This window comes from Cervus elaphus, chromosome 20 (assembly GCF_910594005.1).
Source record: "Cervus elaphus chromosome 20, mCerEla1.1, whole genome shotgun sequence".
NCBI lineage: Eukaryota > Metazoa > Chordata > Mammalia > Artiodactyla > Cervidae > Cervus > Cervus elaphus.
In genome coordinates this window covers 130194893-130221046 of record NC_057834.1, presented here as the reverse complement: position 1 = coordinate 130221046, position 26154 = coordinate 130194893, and the positions used below count along the sequence as shown (strand labels likewise).

The 26154-nt window shown below is 42.0% G+C and overlaps 1 protein-coding gene and 1 pseudogene across 5 annotated transcripts in view; one reads left to right on the top strand and one right to left on the bottom strand.

Annotated features, from left to right (window-relative positions):
- Positions 1–26154, bottom strand: part of KIAA0319L (KIAA0319 like) — a 94599-nt gene that overhangs the window by 64462 nt on the left and 3983 nt on the right. The window contains exon 2 of one of the 5 annotated variants that reach the window (XM_043875788.1): positions 17957–18025. The exons of the other annotated variants lie outside the window; for them this stretch is intronic. The gene's annotated coding sequence lies outside the window, so the exon portion shown is untranslated. The remainder of the gene's footprint in view (positions 1–17956; positions 18026–26154) is intronic. 5 annotated transcript variants of the gene reach the window in all.
- LOC122676509 lies at positions 23089–23565 on the top strand (annotated as a pseudogene).

The window sequence follows — 26154 nt, the reverse complement described above, 5'->3', positions numbered from 1 at the left end:
CTCTCCCTCTCCTTCACCATGTTCTCCCACCAGCCTCCACTCACTCCTCAAATGGACCACCCTCTCTCTCCTAACTCGGCTTTGTACATGCTGCCGCCTCTACTCAGAATTTTCTCACCTCCCTTCTTTAACCAGTTAACTCCTCATATGAGGACGCAGTTCAACCATCATTTCCTCAGAGACACGCCCATGGTAAGATAAGTCTCTCTAGTACACCCTTTGGGCCCTGTAGCCTCTTTCCCTCAAAGTAATTATAAAACTTATAAAGTTACATTTATTTGTGTCTTCATCTGTTCAATGTCTTTCCCCCCAACTTCTCTGTAAGCTCCAGAATGAGAGGACCATGTCTGGATTCGTCCTACCACCATCCACCCCCCACCACTGTATCTCCAATTCTAGCATAGGACTCAGGAAATTACTTTAGGTGAAAAAACTGTGAAAAATTCTTAAAGAGATGGGAATACCAGACCACCTTACCTGCCTCCTGAGAAACTTGTATGCAGGTCAAGAAGCAACAGTTAGAACCAGACATGGAACAACAGACTGGTTCCAAATTGGGAAAGGAGTGTGTCAAGGCTGTATATTGTCATCCTGATTATTTAACTTACATGCAGAGTACATCATGCAAAATGCTGGGCTGGATGAATCACAAACGAGAATCAAGATTGCCGGGAGAAATAGCAATAACCTCAGATATGCAGATGACATCACCCTTATGGCAGAAAGCGAACAGGAATTAAAGAGCCTCTTGATGAAGGTGAAAGAGGAGAGTGAAAAAGCTGGCTTAAAACTCAGCATTCAAAAAACTAAGATCATGGCATCTGGTCCCATCACTTCATGGCATACAGATGGGCAAACAATGGAAACAGTGAAAGATTTTATGTTCCTGGGCTCCAAAATCACTGGGGACAGTGACTGCAGCCATGAAATTAAAAGATGCTTGTTCCTTGGAAGAAAAAGTATGACAAACCTAGATAGCATATTAAAAAGCAGACATTACTTTGCCTCCAAAGGTCCATATAGTCAAAGCTATGGTTTTTCCAGTAGTCTTGTACAGATGTGAGAGCTGGAGAATAAAAAAGGCTGAGCACCAAAGAATTGATGCTTTCAAACTGTGGTATTGGAGAAGACTCTCAAGACTCCCTTGGACTGCAAGGAGATCAAACCAGTCCATCCTAAAGGAAATCAACCCTGAATATTCACTGGAAGGACTGATGCTGAAGCTAAAGGAAGCTCCAATACTTTGGCCACCTGATGCGAAGAGTCGACTCACTGGAAAAGACCCTGATGCTGGGAAAGATTGAGGGCAGGAGGAGAAGGGAACCAGAGAGGACAAGATGCTTGGAAGGCATCACCAACTCAATCGACATGAGTCTGAGCAAGCTCTGGGAGATGGTGAAGGACAGGGAAGCCTGGCGTGGTGCAGTCCATGGGGTCGCAAAGAGTCGGACACGACTCAGCAACTGAACAGCAACAACAGGTGATCAAAAACCCTTTTTGAATGAATGCATAAATAAATGCACGTATGCATGAAGGAAATACTGAAACAATGAACAAACAGATGAACCGTCAGGTGGCCAGGTTAAGAAACCAGGTAGTCAGGTACTGAGAGGGTCATACTGAGGACATCCAGGCTGACGGCAAGACTGTGAAAAGAGATGAGGCCCACATGCCACAGTAAATGAAAGAAGGTGAATGACAGGTGGTACAGATGAGTAATGATTAGGGGTAAGAAGTGTTATAAATCTCAAAGAGAAGAAGTTTTCACACGAAAGTGGAGGAGTAATGTTCAAGAAGTGACTGTGAGGAGTCCGCTCCACCTCCAAACTCAGAGGTACACGGGAAATAGGAGAATAAACAACCACCGCCTGCAGGGCAGAGGGAGAAATATGTATTTCTCCAAGAGAAAGCCAGATCTCAGAACGTCTTCTCTATCCGATGTCCTGACTAACAAGCTAGAGTGTAGAGGCGGTTTGGTAACTCAAAGGTTTCTTGTCACAGTTAAAAAGTTAGGAAGGGAGGGGTGGTTAAGTGCCAGTGAGTTGGAAAAGCATGAATTTATGTGGGAATGTCAAGTCAGATTCACACAAATCATAATAGTTAAGGCACTTCATAGTGCGAAAAAAAGAAGATGGAAAAATAAGGTAAGAAATTGATGACAGGACGGCTGCCTATCCATCCTTAGTATAAAATAGTGCAAGCTTGGAGGCGAGCAACAGAGGGCGTCTTACCAATGGAACATGGGGGAGACAGAAACGCATTGAGACTCCAGGGAAATGGTCGAGAGGATTTAAGGATTTGTGGAGGTTACAAGGCTGAAGAGAAGGTAGCAAAAATTCTAATTCCCTGCTTGTCACTCGTAGCTCTGGTTAAATTGAGATCTTGAGGAGGAGATAAAAGCGGCGGGGTAAGGGGGATACAAAACTGGTTTGTCCTGCAAAGGCCTTCTTTTGCTTCTATGGTTTCCCAAAGAATGTCACATAAGCTATATAACATTATCTGGTAGTATAAAAGGGAAATGTTTCATAATCCAAACACTCCCCCTGCTTTGTGAGGTGACCAGAAGCCTCAGTTAGAGATCTCATCCACTATCCTGGGCTGGAGAGAATATGTCCAATGAGGGAAGAGCAACCTGGTGCGGGTCCATAGAGGATGTTCCAGACTCGCCCTGCTTCACTTACACCCCTTGATTTCTGTACTCTTAAAAGTATTACTAAAACTTAGTAATAGGTAAGGTCTCTGATTCTTATGAGTCTTATCTGACAAACTGATCCCCTGTATCAGCTCAAAAAAATAGAACCTGGGAGAGACCACATGGTCAGAAGCACTTACATCTTCAATGGTGACCAGGAGGAACTGATGAGAGGCAAGCTCTGGGGGAAGTGAGCTGGCTACAGTGTTGCTAAAACAATTAACCCCAATAGCTCCCAGAAAGAAGAGGAGGTACTCTGATCTGTTAGTTCATATGTTCACTCAGTGGGAATTTGAGGGTCTTTTTTTTTTATTAAATATTATTCAATGTCACTCTATTATGGGCTCAGTAACGAACATGGGGGATGGAGAATAATTCTTTTTCACTCATTCAGTGGATCATAATTCTTCCTCTTAGATGGTTAAAAGATGGTTAATCATCTTACATGGTTAAAAGGCAAGGGTTCTAGTTTCAGTTCTAGATTCATCATTTATTAATTTTTCTTAACCTCTGAAAAGTAACTTAACCTCTCCGAGATTTAATTTTCATTGTTTTCATTATTGTTACTCTTGAGATAAAGGATTCATCAGGGGAGGAAGCAGGGAAGCATTGGTAGCATCAATATTGGATTCTAGAAGTAACTTGGATAAAAGGTAAGATGAAAATAAGCTCCAATTTTAGATCAGTTCCTCTCCTGCCCACGCCGCCATAGCCTGGCTCTGCTCCCAGGGCCTAAACAAAAGTAATATTAAATCCTTACAGAAAAGGGCTTACAGTTGGTAGAACCTTAGACTGAAAACCCTTTGGGAAAGTCTAGATAGAACTCACTGTTGGTAGGAGTACACAGAAAGCCTACCCAAGGTGAAAACAGGAAGACAGAGCCATGACTTTATTCTTTCTAAAGTTATGACAAAGTAGAGACTGCACAGCTCTCATGGGAATTACCCGGAGGGTCCACACAAGAGCCAACTCTGAAAGTAACAATGCTTACTTAACATTACCACCTCTCAAAAGACAGAATTCTAATAAATCTGGCACAAAATCTAGACCAGGTTTCATAACTCCAAGCAGCAGAGTAGAAAAGTCTACAGAATATAAGAATTATTGCCAGAAGGAAATTCATCAAATACTTTTAGAAAGCTGTGAACAACTCTGGAAATATTTAGAGACAGTGCTGTTGCCTCCGGCATTCTTAAGTCTCAGGTAACGAGCTTGACTTCTCCAGCTAACTTGGAAACTGCTGGCTGGCAACCAAGAAGGGAAGTAAAGACAGAATACTGATATCTTAGGAACCATACTGTTAAGGTCATTTGAAAATTCATACTTTAACCAAATTTATTAAATAGCATCCCAATGGAAGGGCAGAGATGGTAGGAATGGGAGTAAAGAGAATGCCCCACTGGTTTTATTTGAGGAAAAAAAAAAAAGAGCAGCTGATAAATTCTCCTGGGAACTAAGGGGGCTTCCTTTGGGGCTCAGCTGGTAAAGAATCTGCCTGCAATGCAGGAGACGTGGGTTCGATTCCTGGGTTGGGAAGATCCTCTGGAGAAGGGAAAGGCTACCCACTCCGGTACTCTAGCCTGGAGAATTCCATGGACTGTATGGGGTTGTCCATGGGGTTGCAAAGAGACGGAACTAAGGGGTGCGGGGTACAGGGGGAACCAAGTTTCTGTGGAAAACTATACATAATTAGCATATTTTATAGGTAAGATTTGCACTTACTTTTAACATTCATTGAAACTAAAATTCTTTTCTTGAAATCACACAATTTTATAATATGGTCAAGAATCCATTCAACGCTTTCCTTTGATAACTATACCTACAATGAACTAGTACCAAGCAGCAAGGTAGAAGCTTTCAATCTGGGGCTTCAGGCAGTGACTGAACTATGGCTTCACACCACCTGTCTTCCTGAAGCTATCTATCATCAGAAGTATGTATTCTCTCAGAAGCAGTGGGTCTCAGCCAATATGGCTGCCATGTGAAAGTGAGACAAGCAGGCATATTATCAATCCCCGAAACAACTCACAGGAACTGTTCAAAACAAACCACCTCAGGGGGCAGCCTCCACTTTCCTTTTGACTGTCAGCATGTCTGTCACCTGCACACCCACTAACAAACACACACAGAAATGGTCCCGTGTTACTCTCCACACCAGTTCTCTCCTGCAGGGGGTTAACTTACTCAGGAAGCAAGGCAGAGGCGGTAACTAAAGCCTCTGAAGGGCACAGTCAGGTATTGTGAAGTCTGCAAAAAGCCAGGGTAATAACCACTGCCCTTTCTCTTCCTTTTCAAAAGGGCCGATACTTTTTTCCTCAATTCGTACAAGTTAAACTGAAAGGTAGCAGTAGCTTCACAAAGCAGTCCTTAGCAAAGAAAAATAATTACTATTCATTGCCTTTGCTGTGTGCCTAGCTTTGTTAAGAGCACAGTTTGTTAAATGTCATGGTTTAGGTGATTTGCTGGAACTAAACTACTGCTAAAGAAGAATCAATAGGCTTTGTGTCTATATTCTGACTCCATTCCCTTAACTGGAACATTTCCATTTTTCCCAAAGACCATTCTAATCAAAAACAAACTCTCCGTGGAGCTAGCTGCCCACCAGGCACCTTTCAGCCACTGTTCACATTAACTCTGGACAGTCTGCTAGAAGGAAAAACAAGCTTCCAAGGACTCAATCACAAAACCTGAGCCTTTCATCACTTCTCTAGTTAAGAATACTTAGAAGAGAAAATTCTCTTTTATAAGATTGTCAATAAAGAAGCCTCAAAGGTACCAGATTGTGGCAAACTGCGGAGAAGAAAAACAGTACCATAACATCTCCTTAGAAGAGGGCAAAATTTACAGGCAAAAGAGGGGAGAAATGTTCTTTTAACCTACCTATTATTGTACTTCACAGGCTAAAGGAATTATGAAAATCTCCCTCATTCAATCTTGGTTTAATAAAATACATCCAGTCTCCAAGGTAAGGCTGGATGTTCATACAGAAACCTCAGAAAATTATGTTAAAAATTTTATAACCAGAAGAAAATCCCATATCAAGATCAATATCCTTGTTCCATCTAACCCATATTCTTACCCCCACCCCACAATTCTTCTTAAGGTTTTGGTCTCTGAAATAAGACTGCCTGAGTTTTAATACCAAACCAGTCAACTTACTAGCTCTGTCAACTTGGGTCAAGTTTCTTGGTTTCATGTGTAAAAACAGAAATGGTAACACGGCTATAATATAAAAGCAGATAAGCTATGCAAAATACTTACAATTTCTGGCATGTAATTAAAGCTCAGTAATGATCAGTTGCCACTACTTTTGTTGGTATTACACTTCATTTCAGCTCAGGCACCACTTCTTCCAGAAAGTCTTCCTAGAAATCTTCACCCAAGATTCCTCTCTTCTGCATAGCCTACATATATCTCTACCACTGCATTTCTCTAACTGGATCATATTCATTTGTCTGCCTCAACGTTCTGCCCTCTTGAAGAGCTGGGGTTTTCACCAGTACCTCTGTGTTTCTTATCCAGTCTCTCAGTCATGTCTGACTCTGCAACCCCACGGGCAGCTGCACACCAGGCTCCCCTATCCTTCACCACTTCCTGAAGTCCGCTCTAACTCATGTCCATTGAGTCGATGATGCCATCCCACCATCTTGTCCTCTGTCATCCCCTTCTCCTTCTGCCCTCAATCTTTCCTAGCATCACAGTCTTACCCAATGAGTCGGCTCTTCGTATCAGGTAGCCAAAGTACTGAAGTTTCAGCTTCATCATCAGTCCTTCCAATGAATATTCAGGGTTGATTTCCTTTAGGATTGACTGGTATCATCTCATTGCAGTCCAAGGGACTCTCAAGCGACTTCCCCAGAGCCACAGTTCAAAGGCATCAATTCTTTGGTGCTCAGCCTTTTTTATTGTCCAGCTCTCACATCGTACATGACTACTGGAAAAACCATAGACTTTGGTTTATGGACCTTTGGAGGTAAAGTAATGTCTGCTTTTTAATATGCTATCTAGGTTTGTCATAGCTTTTCTTTCAAGGAACAAACGGCTTTTATTTTCATGGTCGCAGTCACTGTCTCCAGTGATTTTGGGGCCCAAGAAAATAAAGTCTGTCACTGTTTCCATTGTTTCCCCATCTATTTGCCATGAAGTGACAGGACCGGATGCCACGATCTTAGTTTCTTGAATGCGGAGTCTTAAGCCAGCTTTTTCACTCTCCTCTTTCACCTTCAACAAGAGGTTCTTTAATTCCTCTTCGCTTTCTGCCATAAGGGTGATGTCATCTGCATATCTGAAGTTATTGATATTCCTCCTGCAATCTTGATTCCAGCTTGTGCTTCATCCAGTCTGGCATTTCACATGAGGTACCCTGCATTTAAGTTAAACAAGCAGGGTGACACTATACATACTCCTTTCCCAATTTTGAACCTAGCTCTTGTTCCATGTCCGGTTCTAACTGTTGCTTCTTGACTTGCATACAGGTTTCTCAGGAGGCAGGTAAGGTGGTCTGGTATTCCCATCTCTTGAAGAATTTTCCACAGTTTGTTGTGATCCACACAGTCAAAGGCTTTACTGTAATCAATGAAGCAGAAGTAGATATTTTTCTGTAATTCTCTAGCTTTATCTATGATCCAAAGGATGTTGGCATTTTGATCTCTGGTTCCTCTGCCTTTTCTAAATTGAGCTTGTACATCTGGAAGCTCTCCGTTCACATACTGTTGAAGCCTAGCTCAAAGGACTTTGAGTATTACTTTGCTAGCACGTGAAATGAACGCAACTGTGCAGTAGTGTGAACATTCTTTGGCATTGCCCTTCTTCGGATTGGAATGAAAACTGACCTTTTCCAGTCCTGTGGCCACTGCTGAGTTTTCCAAATTTGCTGGCATGTTAAGTGCAGCACTTAAACAGCATCTTTTAGGATTTGAAACAGCTCAGCTAGAATTCCATCACCTCCACTAGCTTTGTTCATGATGCTTCCTAAGGCCCACTTGACTTCACACTCCAAGATGCCTGGCTCTAGGTGAGTGAGCACACCATCATGGTTATCTGGTCATTAATATCTTTTTTGTATAGTTCTTCTGTGTATTCTTACCACCTCTTCTTAATCTATCTAAACCTCTTCTATTCTTACCACCTCTTAATACTCTGCTTCTGTTAGGTCTATACCGTTTCTGTCCTTTATTGTGCCCATCTTTGCATGAAATGTTCCCTTGGTATCTCTAATTTTCTTGAAGTGATCTCTAGCCTTTCCCATCCTATTGTTTTCCTACATTTCTTTGTATTGTTCACTTAAAAAGGCTTTCTTATCTCTCCTTGCTGTTCTCTGGAACTCTGCAATCAGATGCATGTATCTTTCCTTTTCTCCTTTGCCTTTAACTTCTCTTTTTTCTCAGCTATTTATAAGGCCTCCTCAGACAACCATTTTGCCTTTTTGCATTTCTTTTTCTTGGGGATGGTTTTGATCACCACCTCCTGTACAATGTTAGGAACCTCTGTCCACAGTTCTCCAGACACTCTACAAGATCTAATCCCTTGAATCTATTTGTCACCTCCACTGTATAATCGTAAGGGATTTGATTTAGATCATACCTGAATGGCCTAGTGGTTTTCCCTACGTTCTTCAATTTAAGTCTGAATTTTGCAGTAAGGAGTTCATGATCTGAGCCACAGTCAGCTCCTGGTCTTGTTCTGCTGACTGTATACAAGCTCTCCATCTTTGACTACAAAGAATATAATCTGATTTCAGTATTGACCATCTGGTGATGTCTACGTGTACAGTCGTCTCTTGTGTTGTTGGAAGAAGGTGTTTGCTATGACCAGCGTGTTCTCTTGCAGAACATTCTCTGTATCTGTAGCATGTTCTCTCTATTTGTTGACAGAGCAAAATGCTTGGCACATAGTAGGCATTCAAAGAATTATCTTTAAATTTATTTAAATACTGGGTAAACTTTAAAAATTACGTGTTTTTTTTTAACTAACAATATCTGTCAAAAGATGTCAGCTCTAATATGGAATTACTTCAGTTTTAGTCAGATGCTTAATGTTATTTCATCTCCTTGACTAAAAGAAGGGAGGGAGAGGAGAGAAAACCAGAGTCCCCAGTTCACTAAGAAATGAGAAAGAGCTCTGTGAGTTAAACTGGGGAGAGCGCTGAATGGCAGGAATGACGAGAGACATGCAAAATGAGAAACTAAAGAAAAGCCAAATGGCTTAAAAAAGAGATAATGGAACCTAACATAACCAGCTAGGATACAGCCTTTCCTGCCTAAACAACGAGCTGAAAAATCTTTTCAAATCACAAAGCAATCTTTCCTCATGAAAGGACCAACCGATTTCTAGTTCCCTGAGTTATCTATTTCAGACCACTCCACTTCACTCAAAGGCAAGATAGGCTTTCACCATAGAACTTTCAGAACAAAGCATTGGTGGGGAATAGCTTCCCAGTTCAACTAGGCAAATAGGCATTCATCACCGATGACATCTAGATCCGTTCCATTTCCCTTCTCCTGAGTAATGATGAAAAGAAAAAGAAAAGGACACATCTGAGTTCTGGTCACCTAGATGAATGGAAACCAGTCTACCACAATTCTATCACTTTTAGTTTCTACCTGATACTTATTAATAAATCAAAAGTTTGCATTAATTGGATAAGGTTGCTACAAAGTTTCAGAAGATGTATCTGTTAAGATTTAGCTGAAAGCCATTTTCACAACCAAGTCATAAGTGAGAGTAAGAATCGAAATGCCGGTAGAGCTGAAAATAGCTCTCCTACCTACTTTATAGTCACCTGCTTAGAAATAAGCCAGTCATCAGGAGCTTTATAATATTTAAAGGCAGATTGAAGGCAAATGATTAAACCATGTATTCAAGAAAAACTGTGACTGGGGGTTACACTGCGCGTATCATACACTTAGAATCTCCTGCTTTGCTTTTTCTCCCACCACCTATGACTAAAAGCCTCGAGAACGCTGTCAAGGAGAGCACGCCTCCGAGCCACAGCGTGCAGGAGCCCACCTCTCTGTGTAACACTGCCTTCATATTCAAAAAGCACAGCTATCAAATGATAACAGACACACTTCAGTCTGTGAATCAAAGTGGTCTTAAGAAGAAAGGCTTTTTTCCCCAAAGAGAAAAGCTGCAGGATATGATGCCAAGTATCAAGCTATTCTCTATCCAGCCCACTTGTAGATGTTATCGTTAAGAACCTGCAGCTGACTGCTGTCTCTCACTGCAGGGCTGATAAATTATTTGCATTCACAATCATACCAACCTTCTTTGGAAACCCACACAGTGAACCTTGAATCAGAGCACTGTTTTGTTTCAGGGGAAGGTGTTTTTTTTTTTTTGGTTTTGGTAGGTTTGGGATTTTTTTTTTTTTTGCTTTTCTTTTCTTTTTTTTTCCTTTTTCTCTTTTTTTGCTAGCTGGTTTTGTTGTTTCTAAAGAGAAGATCATTTAGAGGGTTGCAGCAGAGATATGTAAATTAAATAAAACAGCAGTAAGCGTGAGAAGAAATAAGGAAATAATATAGCAAACCATGAAGGGTTACTTCAGCAGATTTGGCCAACAGAGGAAAATTTTATGTCAATTTATCCATTAAAAAAATCTCTCATTTTGGAGTATTATGTAAGTCTCATTTAAAAAAAAAAAAAAAAAAACTGCAGTGGGCTGAACTGGGACATGCGAGGACTCAATACTACCAAGTTTCAGATTCTTAAATATCTCAAACCACTTTTTGCTTATAGCAAATAAAATGCAAAGCTACAGATGCTTTCTCATCGGTGTGTAAATGAAAGCAAAACTGTATGAGTAGTTAGTATTCTTAGAATTTTTAAGAGCCAGTTTATTTAAATTAAACCAAAGCTTATCTGTATCTGTACAGAAATAAAAATAATCTTCCTAGGACTCATTCTCTAGACTTTACAGAGCTGTACATACTCTTCCCTTTACCCTTTCCTCTGCAACAGAGAAGTAAAAGCGCTCTGCAGGTTAAAAACCACATCAAACGAATCTGGGAGAAGTTCAAAGGGATTAGAATATCACCTATCTCACCAGCCCGCTATAGAGCAGGGCTCAGCTCTTCCCTGCTCCACTCTTTGTGCTCCCACAACACGTCCTGGAATTTATCATGCTTTTTTATGTGTCTATATCTATCTTTGCCTCCATAGTGTGAGCACTCTGATGGCAGGGAAGTGGGTTTATTTAGCCAGGGATAGTACTTGTTGACATGAATTATATGTATCTATAGTATGTACTTACCATCTAGATATTAATCATCATTAATTATTTGAATTAAGCATCCTAGAGAAGGTATTAAAAATGCAGTAAGTATATAGCAATACATATAAAGCACCAGAGATCACAAATATTAGAAAAGTGTATTAGAACAGTGTAATCTAGTTAGAGTCATTAACATAATGTAGTACTGACATTCAGATATGGTTTTTTATTTACTGCAGATGTGTGGCTCTCATAATTTTATTTTTATGATACCTACATACATACACACATAAATACACACATACATAAACGTGTGTGTGTGTATGTATATATATAGGTATTTTTCTCCTATACTTCCATTTTCAAGTTGATTGTAATTCTCACATTCAACAGACAGAAATAAAAATTTGGGCAAAACGGTCAACATTCCTTACTACCCAATTATCTAGTACAGACTCTATCTAGCCACAGAGAAACTGGCCTTTCCTTATGCTCATCTATAAAATGGCAATATTTCTCTGTGCCTTCAAAGTGACACTAATTCTAGGCAGGGCAAGAGAGACATCCACATGCCCCTTGGCCTCTTGCTCTCTCTCACCTGCACACACTCCCCACAGACACACAGCAAACCCTTGAAAACACACTGTTCGTGGAGGGCCTTCACCTCTTCCTCCCTAATGACGGAGGCAGCCATGCTGCCAAGGCGGCAACCCCCACACGAAATATGAAAGAGTGGGGGCGAAACAGCTCAATCAAACAGCTTGGGGAAGGAAAGGAGGCTACGCCTGTCAGCCAAAGTCTCCGCGAAAAGGCCAGAAAACTTTTCCTTCTGCCATGACTACCCTGGGCAAACCAGCCTGCTTTAGATCTACCCACCTGCGCTTAGAGATCAAGCCCTCCCTTTAAACCTTTCACAGAAGAGGTAATATGCAAATTCACCCCATTCTCTGAAAAGGGCCTCGTGAGGAACGTCAGGGTGCAGCTTATAAGCACACCCTGGAGAACACAGCTGAGAGCAATTCTGAAAACCAAGGAAGAAAGGAAGAGCCAGAAGCTTCTGTCAGGCTGGGACAGGGCCTCCACAAGAACAGAAGTCTCCCTTCCAGTAGGTCCGGAGGCGGCTGGGGCCACGGGGGCCTCCAGTAAGTGGGAACTGAGCAGAGCGAACAAACCCCTCACAGACAACTCCTCAGCAATATCCCTGAAACTACATCTGCAGGTTCACGATGGGATTCACAGGTAGTAGTTATTTCCATCTGGAGTAATAAGTTCCTAAACTTTCTACATTAAGCATGCATGACGTTTATAATCAAAAAAGAAACAGTTAAAGAAATCAAACAAAAAGAAAGAAAAGAAAACCGAGCAACTAGAGAGACTGATGAAGGGGAATGCACAGTGAGGAGGGCAGCTTGGCGGTGCTTTAGCATAGGGGGCTATTTTGCTTCAGGCCAAAAGCCACAGACTGACCCAGCAGGACGCAGCTTTCTGAAGTGGAACCTGGCTCTTCAGCGTCTCCCTACAAGGCTGCTTCATTTATTCTGATTAAGACTCACTCATTCTACCAGGCCAGCTTCCATAAGCTTCCAGCTGACTCAGGTTGCCCTCAGTTAAGGACAATAAGCACTGAATTGTATCAAAAAAAAAGAAGAAGAAGAAACAGAGTTCTTTCTTACTAGGCAGAACGGCAGTCCCTTCAAAGTTTTAAGCCTAAATCTGAAATTAGAGTACAGAAGTAAAACCAATCAGTATAAGCACCTCACCTCCCAGGACTGCTAATTCCCCTTATTACCTAAAAGTGAGAGAATCCATAAGCATTTATTTTAAATTGCTGCTGGATCAGAATCAAAGTATAATGTTAAGCCAGTTGGAAGAAAGCAAGCATTCCTAAACTCCTGTCATTTGCCAGGAGAGTGTTAAAAGAGGAAATGGGATGAGCCACACCAGGCATCTATCTTCAGGGGCAGAGTCTGCAGCTGGCGGAGTTGGATAGGCCTTGGCCAGCATTCCTCTCTGCTTCTGTTTCTGCTAGAACAAGGCCTGTTAATTCATCATTCAGGGACATTCACAATTCCTTATCATCCCTGGGTATTTTACAGTTTTCTTTTGTGATTGACCAGACAAGTTCAGGATTAATAAAATGCGGTGCTTCCCTTGCACAGGGACTGTTCACCTGAGAGCCTAGCAACAAACCTGATGCAAAAAGGATTTTCAAGAGCTGACTGGTTGGGTATATCTAATACCCATGAAATCACCAGAGGACACACATACACTTCCAAACTGGAGCAAGGGCTGAAGCTGTCACACTTTTTCCTAATCTCCAGATAACCACCCTCACTGCTTATTCAGGGATGTGGGTTATTAATGGTGGAGAGAGTGGGCTGGGTTGAAAGGAAAGCTGGATATACTGTATTAATAGACAGGGGCTTCACCTACATAATTCTCAGCAGCAGGTTCCTCTACTAAGACCAGCCTGAGACATCACATTCTCTAGTCTCTTAGGATTCTGCAAGTAAAACTGGGTCTCTCTTGTCATTGAAATACCTTAAGACCCTAGGGAGACCTCAGCCTCCTTGAAGGGAACCTTGATAGCAGTAATATCACCCCTGTCAAAGAGAATTTCTTTTCCCTAGTAATGGCCAAGGAATCACTAGGCTGCAAACTCCAAGAGGGCAGAGACCATGTCTGCCTTCCTCGCCACTGCATTTCTAATGTCTAGGATGGCAGGCACCCAATAAATACGTTTTGAAGGAAGGAACTAACTCTGCAAGCTACTTCTGACATAAAATCCAAAAATGCTATTGGAGTAGCCCCAGGCAAAACACTGCCCTGTGACTACAAGAACCAACCTGGCCTAGCACAGGAGTTTGCCAAACATGGGCAGATCATCAGTGTTGGGGGAAGTGAACCAGGGCTGAGGGCCAGCAGAGCAAAGCCCTCTTCCAGAGGAAAAGGATCCCTGGCTGAAGGACCAAACAAGTAGCCAGTCTTGCTCCTTAGGGGTATGTTACAGGAAATACAGAGTTCACTTTGTCATGGGCTTCAACCGACCTCAGACCTGAATGGAGGCCTACTTTTCCTGACAGTGCAGAAAAGCCAACTGCCTACAGTATACTTCAAAAAATGTGGGGACTGATGTCTGACTAGAGGTTTAAGAAGCCAACAGAGACCTCAAATCCACTGCCTACTGGGTCATCTCGGGATGAGACAAGAATCTAACTAGTCAGGGTTTTTTATGTCATTATATCATGACTACTGCCAACATTTGCTAAATTGTTATTTATGTACCTGGGAGTAGGCTAAGCACTTTGCAGGACCATTTCAGTTAATCTTCATAACAACCGTATCAGAGGTACTGTCATTCTTGTTTTGTCGATGAGGAACCTGACGAAAGGTGAGTTTCAGTAACACCACCCAGTATATAACAGAAGCAGGACTCAGATTCAGGCTTGTCTGACTCCCAAGTCCATGCTCCATGGTCTTGACCACTCTGCCTCCTGCTTCTTGCTCAGCTGATGAACTAGGTAGGTGGTCAAGACCAATTCTTACAACTTCTCTCTAAAACATATCCAGCACTATCTGGAATCAAAAGTGGCTAAAAGATCTTAACAACATGGGCTGACTTTTCTCAAGGCAGTTCCTGGATGGGGGATCAGAAACAAAGTTCAAAGGGTAGGCCCTCAAACCAAGAGCTGTGCATTTTAACCCAAACCCTTCAATACTACTGAACTACAACTGGCACTTGCCGAGAGCATTTGCCAGAGACTGAACAGCAGCGTGTGCCATCTCCCTCTGTGGAGAACGAATCCCGTGCTGCTGTAGCTGCTGAATTTCAGCAACCCCTGAGAGGAATTCAGGGTGGAGAGTGAGGCAGTGTGCTCCAGGGAAACTGGTGGAACAGGTCTTAGATATTTTCAGGAACTGATTTATGATCCCAATCCTTCCATCTCTTCATATCTAGAAAAGCACCCTTCATGGTGACATCAGCTCCTCCTGACCAGCAGAAAACCTTTTGTAAAGTAAGTCCATGATTGCATTGAACTCCTCCTTCACCAAAATCTTATATATTATTGATCCTCCCCCCAGTGCCTCTTTGGAGCAATCTCTCAGAGCTATCTGAGGTGCTGCCTCCCAGGCTGCAGTCTTCATTTTGCCCCAAATAAAACAACTCACAACTCTCACACTGTGCATCTTTTTTAGTTAACACTACTCACCAAAGCATAGATGTCCAAGGAGTAACCACACACACAGTCTTGATCACGTTCCTGCTCATTCCACACAATGCCTTGAATTGCAAGCTGTTCCAATTAGTAAGACTTTTACACAACCTCCAAAATAAGCCAAAAGACCATATTTTGGTCCTGTATTTGTTAGTCTGTTTTTATAAATTCCTCCACTATTTCATTATTTCCTCCCTGAGGAATTTCTAGGAGAGTCGATTTAAAACAGTTTTTAAATTGAATTGGATTTACTGCCTAGTTACACCATCTTCTTAACCCTCTTTACTTTGTCACACAAGTTAGGAAATAAGTTTGTGTTTGCATAAAGTGCAAATAGAACCCACCAGAATTACAGTTTTCCGGGCGAGAGAGAAGGACTTAAGGTGATTATCTTTCGTTCACCTGAAACTATCACAGCATTGTTAATTGGCTATACCCCAATACAAAATACAAGATTAAAAAGACAAAAAAGATGATTATCTTTTATTGGAGAGTATTTAAGCAAGAGACAATTACTTCATTTCATGGGGAGAGACGCTAACTTAAGATGATTCTGACTGGTCTTACTTAGGTCAATTAAATTGTGATGTAAAAAGACGCCACAGCCTTGCTCAATGCTAGCTGAATTTTAGAATCAAAGAGCTTGTATGGTTTATGTTAACAGCCAGAAAACCCTACCTTCCCCCAGCTGCCGTGTACTCAAGTCATTATCACAATCTGAGGAGACAGATTTAGGATTAATAATTTATTACATTCCTGTACTGCAATGTAGTTAAGAATGTAGGACAGTTTGGCAGGAAAAACTTGCTGCTGAAGGTTCACTGCCATGAGGTATACAGTCCATTAGTCATCCACCTTAAATCAGGTGCCCAGTAGATACAAGAAGAGCAGCGATACAGTGCCACCGAAAAAGTCTCCTGAAAATGCTTTCTCTAATATAAAAAGGAGAAATATATTATTCTCTTAAAGGAAAAAGGTACCACTTGGTCTGACTGGTACAACAGGGGCTACAGCTGTCAAAGCACAGCACAACTAACAGCTGGGGGCAAAGGGGGAAAGTGAGCTCAGGCGCCTCCTGTCCGCCCAGGGCAAACGCAAGCGGTTATGAGAACAAAATGCGGATGGCAACTGGTGGGGGAAAGGCCTCCTGCTAAGCCAAAAGCTGTCTGTCCCATCTGCAGCCTCTGTGGGGGCTGAGGGTCATAATTAATCTCTCCTACTCAGAGTCCCCGATGGCTCAGACGGTAAAGTGTCTGCCTACAATGCGGGAGACCCAGGTTCGATCCCTGGGTCAGGAAGATCTCCTGGAGAAGGAAATGGCAACCCACTCCGGTACTCTTGCCTGGAGAATCCCATGGATGGAGGAGCCTGTTGGGCTACAGTCCATGGGGTCGCAAGGAGTTGGACAGGACTGAGCGACTTCATTTTCACTTTCACCCAGAGTTTAGGACTAATTAAAAAATAAAACATGGCAGTTAGAGGTACATGGAGACCAAAGTATTTTTATAAGGGATAAGGTGACTAGAGCACATAGCTTAGATGTACAATCACAAATGCGTTTCCTAATACTTTCCTACACTGAATTAAACTTATCAACTGGACAAATATAGGCTGCCCTGCCATAGGCAGACCAGTTAGATCGTGGCAAGGAGAGAACACATGAAAATTCTGAAGACTAGCCATTCCCTACAACAGAATTCTTTTCCAGTATCACTAGTCAGAAAAATCACTTTTCCATTCCTGGAGAGAATCAGAAAAGGTCGGGGGAAAAGAACAAAAATTATCATCCTGGGAAGTGAAGTGTCCACTTAATGGACCAAGACTGAAAAAAAAGCATAGGAAAGACTGATTCTCCTTACTGATTCCAAATTGGTCCTATCTCAAACATTATCTTTAGGTTAACCCAACAAACCTTTATTGCTACCTACTACATGCTATATGTCAAGTAAGTAACCATGAGTAAGACAGCTTCATGAAGTAGACACATAAGTAAGTATAGTAGACTTCTGCTTCCAGTTATGATGGAGTATGCTGGTACAAGACTCATCATCTATATAAATAACTATAAAACTGGACAGAATACTTAAGACAATTGCTTTCCATCAGGAGATAACAGTGTAAGGTTACAATCCCTGGGAGAAGGGAAACTTGAAGTGAGCCCCAAAGTTGCCCAGTTCTCTTAACAACAGTTTCTCAACCACAGCACAGAAAACTGGGACCCAAACAGTACAGAGTATCATCAAGCCCAAGTGGCAGAGCTCTGAGTGTGGCTAGAAGCTGAGTGGCAGGACACTGGACAAGGAGCTGTGAAAATAGGGAAATCCCAAAAGGCTGAGGGCTGGGACATAAAGGCACACAAAGGTCTGTACATACCAGATGCTACAGCAATGAGAAGGAAACAGAAACACTAGAGGTCAAGCAACGCTGGGGTAGGGATGAGGAGCATTTTAGAACTCCGGTTCTGCCAAAGTGAAGAAATCACACCAACCACACATACCAGCAGACACTAGAAAGGCCTTTAGAAATACAGACCACCTTCAAGGGCATGACCTACTCTGAACCTCTCCTCTCAAAGCCTAAAACCACACAGTGCAATGTGGCATAATAACAGAGCAATGTATAGATAACATGAGAACACTAAAGAAAAATTCCAAATCAGAGGCTTTGGAGAGAGGAGTTTATGTTTACCTGAACCAGAATACGTCAGGCAGAACGGTAACAGCACAGGCAGAGGAATAGAGCACTCTACGTGGAAACATGAGCCGGCACTCTGTGAATAGTGAGTTCAAAGTGGAGGTGAAAAGGGAGTATAGAATGACGCAGGGACTTATATACCTCAGAGTATGAGTTGAGATGGTCTTTGCACTGGGGGCTTCCCTGGTGGCTCAGTGGTAAAGAATCCACCTGCAAGGCAGGAGATGCAAGAGACATGGATTCAATCCCTGGGTCGGGACGATCCCCTGGAGGAGGAAGTGGCAATCAACTCCAGCATTCTTGCCAGGAAAATCTCACAGACAGAGGAGCTTCATGGCATACACGGTCTTTGTACTGCTACAGGGAATAAAGGAAGAAGAGGGGTTAAAGATGATTTCAGTCTTGATACATTAAGTTGAAGATATGTGACATACAGGTGGCTATGCGGTCTGAGGTCCAGCAGAGAAGTGAATGAACATATATAGATTTGGGAGCAGTGAGCATACAAGTTATATGCTAAAGGAAAAAAAGAGATTGTCCAGGGTGGGCACACAAGAAAGAGTAGAAACAGAACTCCAAAGAACAAAACATTTAAGGGACAAGCTGCGAAGAGGCTGAGGGAAGAATAATTAGACAGTGCGATACATCAGCTGAAAGGACAGCAAAGAAAAGCATGGTTGTAACTTAAGGCAACTGAGGAAAGGGAATCAAGAAAGCAGTCAAAAGTGTCAAATGCAGCAGAGGTGTTAAGTAAAAAGTAAAGGTGTCAAGCTAGGGAGGTCATGGTTACCTCGGTAAAAGCCAGGGTTTAGGCAGAAGCCAGACCTCACTGGTTCAGAAGAGGACAGAGGTGGGAGAACAGAGACAGCAAATGTGGTGTGCTTGTTCAGAAAGCTTCCCTGGCTGGGAAAGACGAAGCCAGGAACCTGGCCAGAGATCCCTCACAAAGAACAATGCTTGGCACAATAAATATCTGTGAAATGAATAAGCAATCAAAAAAAAATAAAACAAATAAATGATCTGCACCCATCTGGTTGTTTGACTAGCCCTTGTTTCTTACTGTGTCGGTTTGTCTGTTGGCAAACTGGATACGTATTAAGCCCAAGCCAAGTTCCATTTCCTTCACAAAGCCTTCCCTGATTTTTCTCACCTTCAACAACCTCCACTACAACAAACAAAAAAAAAAAACAGAGAATAACAAGTGTTGGTGAGGACATGGAGAAATGTTCTGGAACCCTCATACACTGCTGGTGGAAATGTAAAACGATGCAGCTGCTGTAGTAAACAAAAAGTTAAAGTTACCATATGATTCAGCAACTCTACTATATAAAACAAAATCTGTATCTAAAATATTATTCAGCCATGAAAAGGAAAGAGGTACTGAAACATGTTACAACATGAATCTTGAAAACATGACTCTAAGCCAAAGAAGCTAGACATAAAAGGCCACTTACTGCATGAATCCAATTATATTAAATGTCCAGAAAAGGCAAACTCATAGAGTTGGAAAGTAGATTAGTGGCTTCCAGAAGCTAGAGGAGGGAGAAATAGGTATTGACTGCTAACAGGTATGAAGTTTCTTTTAGGAGATAAAATGTTCTGGAATTAAATAATGGTATTATACATCAATTAAAAAACAGCCACCTCTAATCTGTCACTACAGAACTCCTAAATTTTACCTATCTATTTAGCCTGATATCTACTGATTTGTATTGAGTAAAACTGCTCTTTCCAGCGAGAGGTTCCTTGAAGACAGACAGTTTTCTCCTGGACTACTATTTTATTCGCTTCCTAACAGATACCCTTACCTCTAGCCCTCATCTCCCTCCCCTGGCCATCTTTCTCCCATCCGCACCATTACCATTCATCTATATTCTAGCCAAAGTGTTCCAGGAATGTACCAGTATTAGTCTTCTGCTCAAAGTTTTAATAGCTCCCAATTTTCTAAGGCAATGTTCTCCAAAGTAGAGTTTTTGCTTACCAGAGATACACAAGACAAATTATGGAGTTAGGAAAAGAAAATATTAAAACTATTAATATTTGTTTTTAGTTGATCTTATTAAGGTTTTGCTTTTGGAATCTCTTATAAACATAAGACTTCAGCACAACGGTGCTTGTTTATAATGTATAAACAAAAATTGGAGCACAGCCTCAACTTTTTTATGGATATGAGTGCATAATCAAGAAAATTTGCAGACCACCTGCCTTAAACAATTAAAATCAAAGCTGCTTTCTATGGCATATAAGATCCTTCATCACCTGGCCACCATCCACCTCCTCAGAAGTCACCATTCCAGCTTTGCTCTTTTTATTTCAGCAGCACTAATTTGCGTGGAGAGTATCCTTTGTTTACCAAGCTGTTTCATAATTGTGTGCTTTTGCTCTTTCAATTCCATTGCCTGGGAATCGCCTTCAAATTCAGCCTTCTACATTCTATCAGCCATCAGCTTCCCTGGAGAGAACGCTTCAGTTTTCCCCGTTCTTCTCTAAGCTGAATGCGTCTCTGGTTGCAGCAGCACTCTGGGCACTGCACCCCTCTATCTTTTCACTTACCACATCATAGTATTTATACATCTATCTCCCTCGTTAAACTAGGAGTTCTTCCAGGGCAGGAACTGCATTACACTCATCTTTATTAACCTCGTGCTTCGTCCAGGACCATAATCCTAGTAAGTTTTAAAAAACTGGTTCTGCCAGTTCTAATGAGATGGATGAAACTGGAGCCCATTATACAGAGTGAAGTAAGCCAGAAAGATAAAGAACATTACAGCATACTAACACATATATATGGAATTTAGAAAGATGGTAACGACAACCCTATATGCAAAACAGAAAAAGAGACACAGAAGTACAGAACAGACTTTTGAACTCTGTGGGAGAAGGTGAGGGTGGGATGTTGCAAAAGAACAGCATGTATATTATCTATGGTGAAACAGGTCACCAGCCCAGGTGGGATGCATGAGACAAGTGCTCGGGCCTGGTGCACTGGGAAGACCCAGAGGAATCGGGTGGAGAGGGAGAGGGGAGGGGGGATCGGGATGGGGAATACGTGTAAATCTATTGCTGATTCATGTCAATGTATGACAAAACCCACTGGAAAAAATAAATTAAAAAAAAAAAAAACTGGTTCTGAATTGAATCTTTTTTCTCTGTACTCAAAATACTTATTAACTAACTCTGTAATCTATTGCCCAGAAGCAAGAGAACAACAGTAAACATTTTCACAGCCAATTGTTAGCTTCAGGTATATACTAGCCTCAAAGACTAATCTTGGTTTAGCTTTCCAAGGCTGGTTCTGGCCCTTTAAATGTTAACACATTTTTGAATTGTTATTATATATGTTAAAAGGTTAACATGTTTGTGAATTTAAATGCCAAACATTAGTTATGCTTGGAAAGAACTTAAAGAGCAACCGGGTGAGGATATTGGTTTCAAAGTGAAGGGAACGGTCTTTCTCAAAGGAAAGCAGGACGTTTGCTTTGATATCCCTACTGCATCAGTACCCAAAGTACAGGAAGAGTGGCCAGACTCACGACGCGGGCAATTTTCGGCGGCCACGGAGCAACCAGAGCTAGAAGCACCCTGAGGATACTGCAACTTCCGAGGACAATCGGGGGGCAGGAGGCCTCAGGGGACATCGTGGGGGCAACCCAGGGGTCAGGGGACAACAGGAAAGCAGAAGCTTCAGAGGACAGCAACCAGGAGGTGGCAACAAAAGTAACAGATTCCAAAACAAAGGCCAGAAGCGGAGTTTTAACAAAGCATTCGGGCAGTAATCTGAAGTAGAGGATTTATTTGGCAAAAACAAAACTGTGTTCAGCAACACGGAACTGAACATTATTTTTCACACCAAGTTAAAAGCACATTGTATTTCCATTCTGACCATTTGGCGAGTCCCCATCTCTTTGAGAGAGAGAAGCTTCATCTAAATTATTTCATCTGATTGATGACTGTCATTTCTAACTTTACTGCTACTTCTGTCTCAGGTGTTCCTTTGGAAAAGGTGTATGTTCATTACATACTCTAACGTATTGTCTATAGATTATAAGATAAAGTCAAGTATGCATCTACTGATACTTTTTAAGTTGACCCATCTTTATATTTAGAAATGTCTCTTAATAGTAGGCGTCCCTGGTGGCTCAGATGGTAAAGAAGCTGCCTGCGATGCGGGAGACCCATGTTTGATCCCTGGGTGGGAAAGATCCCCTGGAGAAGGAAATGGCAACCCACTCCAGTATTCTTGCCTGGAGAACTGCACAGACAAAAGAGCCTGGCAGGCTATAGTCCATGGGGTCACAAAGAGTCAGACACAACTGAGCAACTATCACTCACTCACACTATCTGTGAATATCTTAATCAGATCATGATGTTCTCAAAGGCATTATGTCTCCTTAAAGTGCCTTCACATATCTCTGCTCTGATTGTGTTCATTCTAAGCTTTCACTCTCAAACAACAGACTGTATTGATTTTAATGTTAATTTTCAAGGGACAATTCTCTTATTGCTAATTTATTATTCAGTCAACAAATAGTTTTATGGTGCATCTACTATATGCCAAGCCCTTGGTACTTGCTAGGAATAGCTGGCGTAAGCAACACAGGCAAAATCTCAGCTCTCAAGAAGCTGACAACCTATCGCAGGAGTTTCCAAATTCTTGGGGTCACTTCACATTTGTCTCCAGATATTGATAATCCCCACGTCCAAAATGCTATTTTAAGCCATTTAACAATAACATTAGAAAAACAGTGATTCAGTGGCTCACAAAGAAAACACAGAGCATCTTCTATCGAACAGTTATCACTGCTTCCTAGCAGTGGGTTCCAGCATTGAACCCAAAAATGAAATAAAAAAGAAGCCCATTATACATAAGTCAATGTACACCTGGGGTTCTCCCAGAGATGAAGAAACTGCTAAGGAACGGGGATAAGTTAAGAGCTGCAGGGCTGCTTTATTTTGGTTAGTTTTTCAAGAATAATTTCTATAATCCATGAACTAAAAACAACAACAATCAGAAATGCATTTTATCACGGAAAACTTAAGAGCTCAGGTAAAAACCAAACAAATTCATGAGTAGATAAATACTGATTCAGGCTACCAACAGCAGGACTTTGCTGCTATTGTTTTGTTGTTGCTTTTTCAAATAGGGTCTACCCCGCCCCCCTTATGAAAAGAGTTAACATGTACCCTGGAAAACACAGAGAAGAATCAATATAAAGAGTAACAACCAGTGGGGAGGGCTATGCTGTGCATCCCGTCACTCTCGCTGCAGGGAGATGGCTCAGCAACTTCTCCTAAGGAGGTTCCTGACCTCTGTCATCTCCGGGAAGCCCTCTCAGTCGGTGGACAGCCCTTACCTCCAGGGCACTGGAGACCCCAAGAGCAGTCCTAGTAACCTAACAGGAACACCCAGCCACGCCTGGTCGACGGACACCACCAGTGTCTATACAAATTCTAACATCCAGGATGGACCTGACTTTCAAGATCGAGCTGTCAGCAGGAGACACCAGTGGTTGTGGATTTCCACGCACAGTGGTGTGGTCCCTGCGAGATCTGGGGGCCAAGGTTAGAGAAAGTGGCAACCAAGCAGCAAGGGAAGGAGGTGATGACCTAGGTGGATATTGATGACCACACAGACCTCGCCGCAGAGTAGGCTAACATGGCCATGAAGAACGGGGATGTGGTGGACAAGTTTGTGGACATCAAATGATGAGGACGAGCTAGAGACCTTCCTGAAGAAGCTGACCGGCTGACAAGCGGGAAGCATCCTGACTTGCCCCTGCCCGCCTGGGCCCCACAGTCCCAGGGGAACCCTGATACAACTCACAGCCTTTATTCGCTGGCCCTTCCCACCTCCTCCCTCTGTCTGGCCCCAAGCTTTGGAGACCAAGCCTCCAAACACGGTGGCCAGGGTGGCCACCTGAGGGACAGGGCTGCTGCCCAGCTGAGAGAGTTGTCTCCCCCCCACTCCCGCCCCTAACCCCGGCTCTGTCTGCTCCCTCCAGGGCTTTTGGCCCTGCGCTAAGGATGCTGGGACAGAGCCCTGGGGCCAGCCGGCAATAATGGTTTAAGTCCTGTCTCCCTGTTCCCTTCTGATCTGAACACTGGTGCCTGGCTCATTTGCCTCCTGCATTTTCCTTTCCTGCTGCTGTTTTGTAAAAAGACAAAGAAGGAAAAAGAAACCCAAACAAGTGAGAATAAAATATATAATTCTCTCATTTTTCATAGGTCTGTAATAAAGAACTTTATGTGATCCTTCTATTGCCCACTGTGAATAACAGACCCTGGGCCCTGTACTACATGACCCTATATCCACACCCCCACCTCTCCTGCAGAGAGCCACCTCCCTCTTTTCTCCCAGGTGCCAGGGCAGCGAACATATGTTGGGCTGAGGGTATCCTGCAAACCCTTGACTCTGCAAGGCTCAAGACACTACTCTCCCTCACCATTAGCTGGCCCTTTGGTTCTCCGAGGCTTCACTAAAAAACTGGACCAATAAAGCGAGGGTTTACACTGTCAAAAAAAAAAAAAGAGAGACAATAATTCCGCTACTCAGACTTTCTGTTATACAAAAATACTCCTCTTTTCACAAAACTGACACCAATTTCGAACATGAATATGCAATTGTGCATCATGTTTTTCATGCTTAACATCAGGAGCATTTTCCATGTACTTGTTCTTCTTTAAAATGTAAATTTTTAAGTCAGATAACATTTCACCATGTGGACATGCCGTAATTTCACCACACTCCCATCGTGGGGCAGGTAGCAGTAATGTTTTCCAACACAGAATAAATGAGTGTGGATGAATGCTCTCATTTACCACCATCTAAATATGCCCTTGAGGTAAATTCCTAAAAGGGGAATTACTAAGTCAAAGAACATGAACTTTTTAAGGATCCTGATTTATGTCAAAAAGTTCTCTATTCAACTCTCCAGCACAACAGGAGAGCAACCACATCACCCCTTGGCAGCACTAGATATTTCTACTTTGATCTTCATCAATATGACAGGGTTAAAAAGAATTTCTCATTTTACTCTGCAGCTCTTTGGTCAGTAATGAGAATGAACATTTTTTAATTTATTATTTATGATACTCTGTTTATGTCTATTATTCACTTTTGCTATTAGGACATTGTGCTTTTTAAAAAATTGATCTAAGAGCTCTGAAAAATTAAAACACACAAATCTATCTGTCATGTGTTGCCTGCATGTTCACTCAGTTTGAACACACATAGGTCTTGGTTCTTCCATAGTAAAAGCTCCAAACTTTTCTAAAATGGAATTGGTACAATCTAATTCCCATCAGAGCCACTCCTACCAAGTACCACCTCTATACCTTTATACTCAATGTGTTCCTTAGGGTGCTGTTTTTAAGCACCAGGCTCACCAGGGATACTAAAGACAAGCCCAATGAACCCACAGCACTCTGTTTAACTAACTAGCTTGGAAAATAGAAAAAACACTCTGAAAAGCTTCTTCCTCCCCTATACTCAGAATCCCTCAAACAACAAGCTGTTCATTCTGGTTCAGGGCAAAAAAAGCTGCCTTTGGTCCTCCAAAAGATCACCTGTGGTTGGAAGGCAGCAAAGCAGAAGAAAAAGAGCGTAAGCTCTAGAGTGGAAAAACCTGCGTTTAGATTCCTGGCTCTGTTGTGCTCTTGCTATGTGACCCTGGTCAAGTCATCTTGCTTCCCTGGGCCTCATTTCCTAATTACAAAAATAAATCTGTTTTAGGGATATCATAAAGATTAAATTAAATACATAATGTCTATAACCTGGGGTCTGGTATACAGTAGGTGCACTTCAAAAAATGTGATTTTCCTAGTCTGATGATGCTAAATCAGTTACTTATTTAATTCAAATAACCTTACATAAAATGTTGACCTGAAATAGCTAGCTGTCCCAGCAAAGCATCATCTGGGTAAAAAATATTTAGGTCAGCTTTCTGTCAACTGCAATTTCCACTGCTATAATTATGCAATCATCAACCACCACTGCAAGACAACAAAAACCTCAAAGTTGATGTCACTAAAATTGCTAAATACAGTAATTATTTGATTCTCAAGATCATGGCCACCAACTCCTTTTGGAAAGCAATAGAAATCTTGGTAATTATAGGATCAAAAGACTGATTAGTTGTCCCAGACAGTGGTTTCTACAAGAGAAGTCTTTTGATCATTGCCCAGGACAGCAGCATACGCAGAAGTCATTCTCACTTCCATACTCTGAAAGGAACAATGTCAACAAAAGAACCAAAGGAAAAAAGACAGAAAAAAAAGGGCTACTCTTTGAAATTGAGCCTTTTTGGCACTTTTTCCTGGCAAGAGGTAAAAGACTGGTG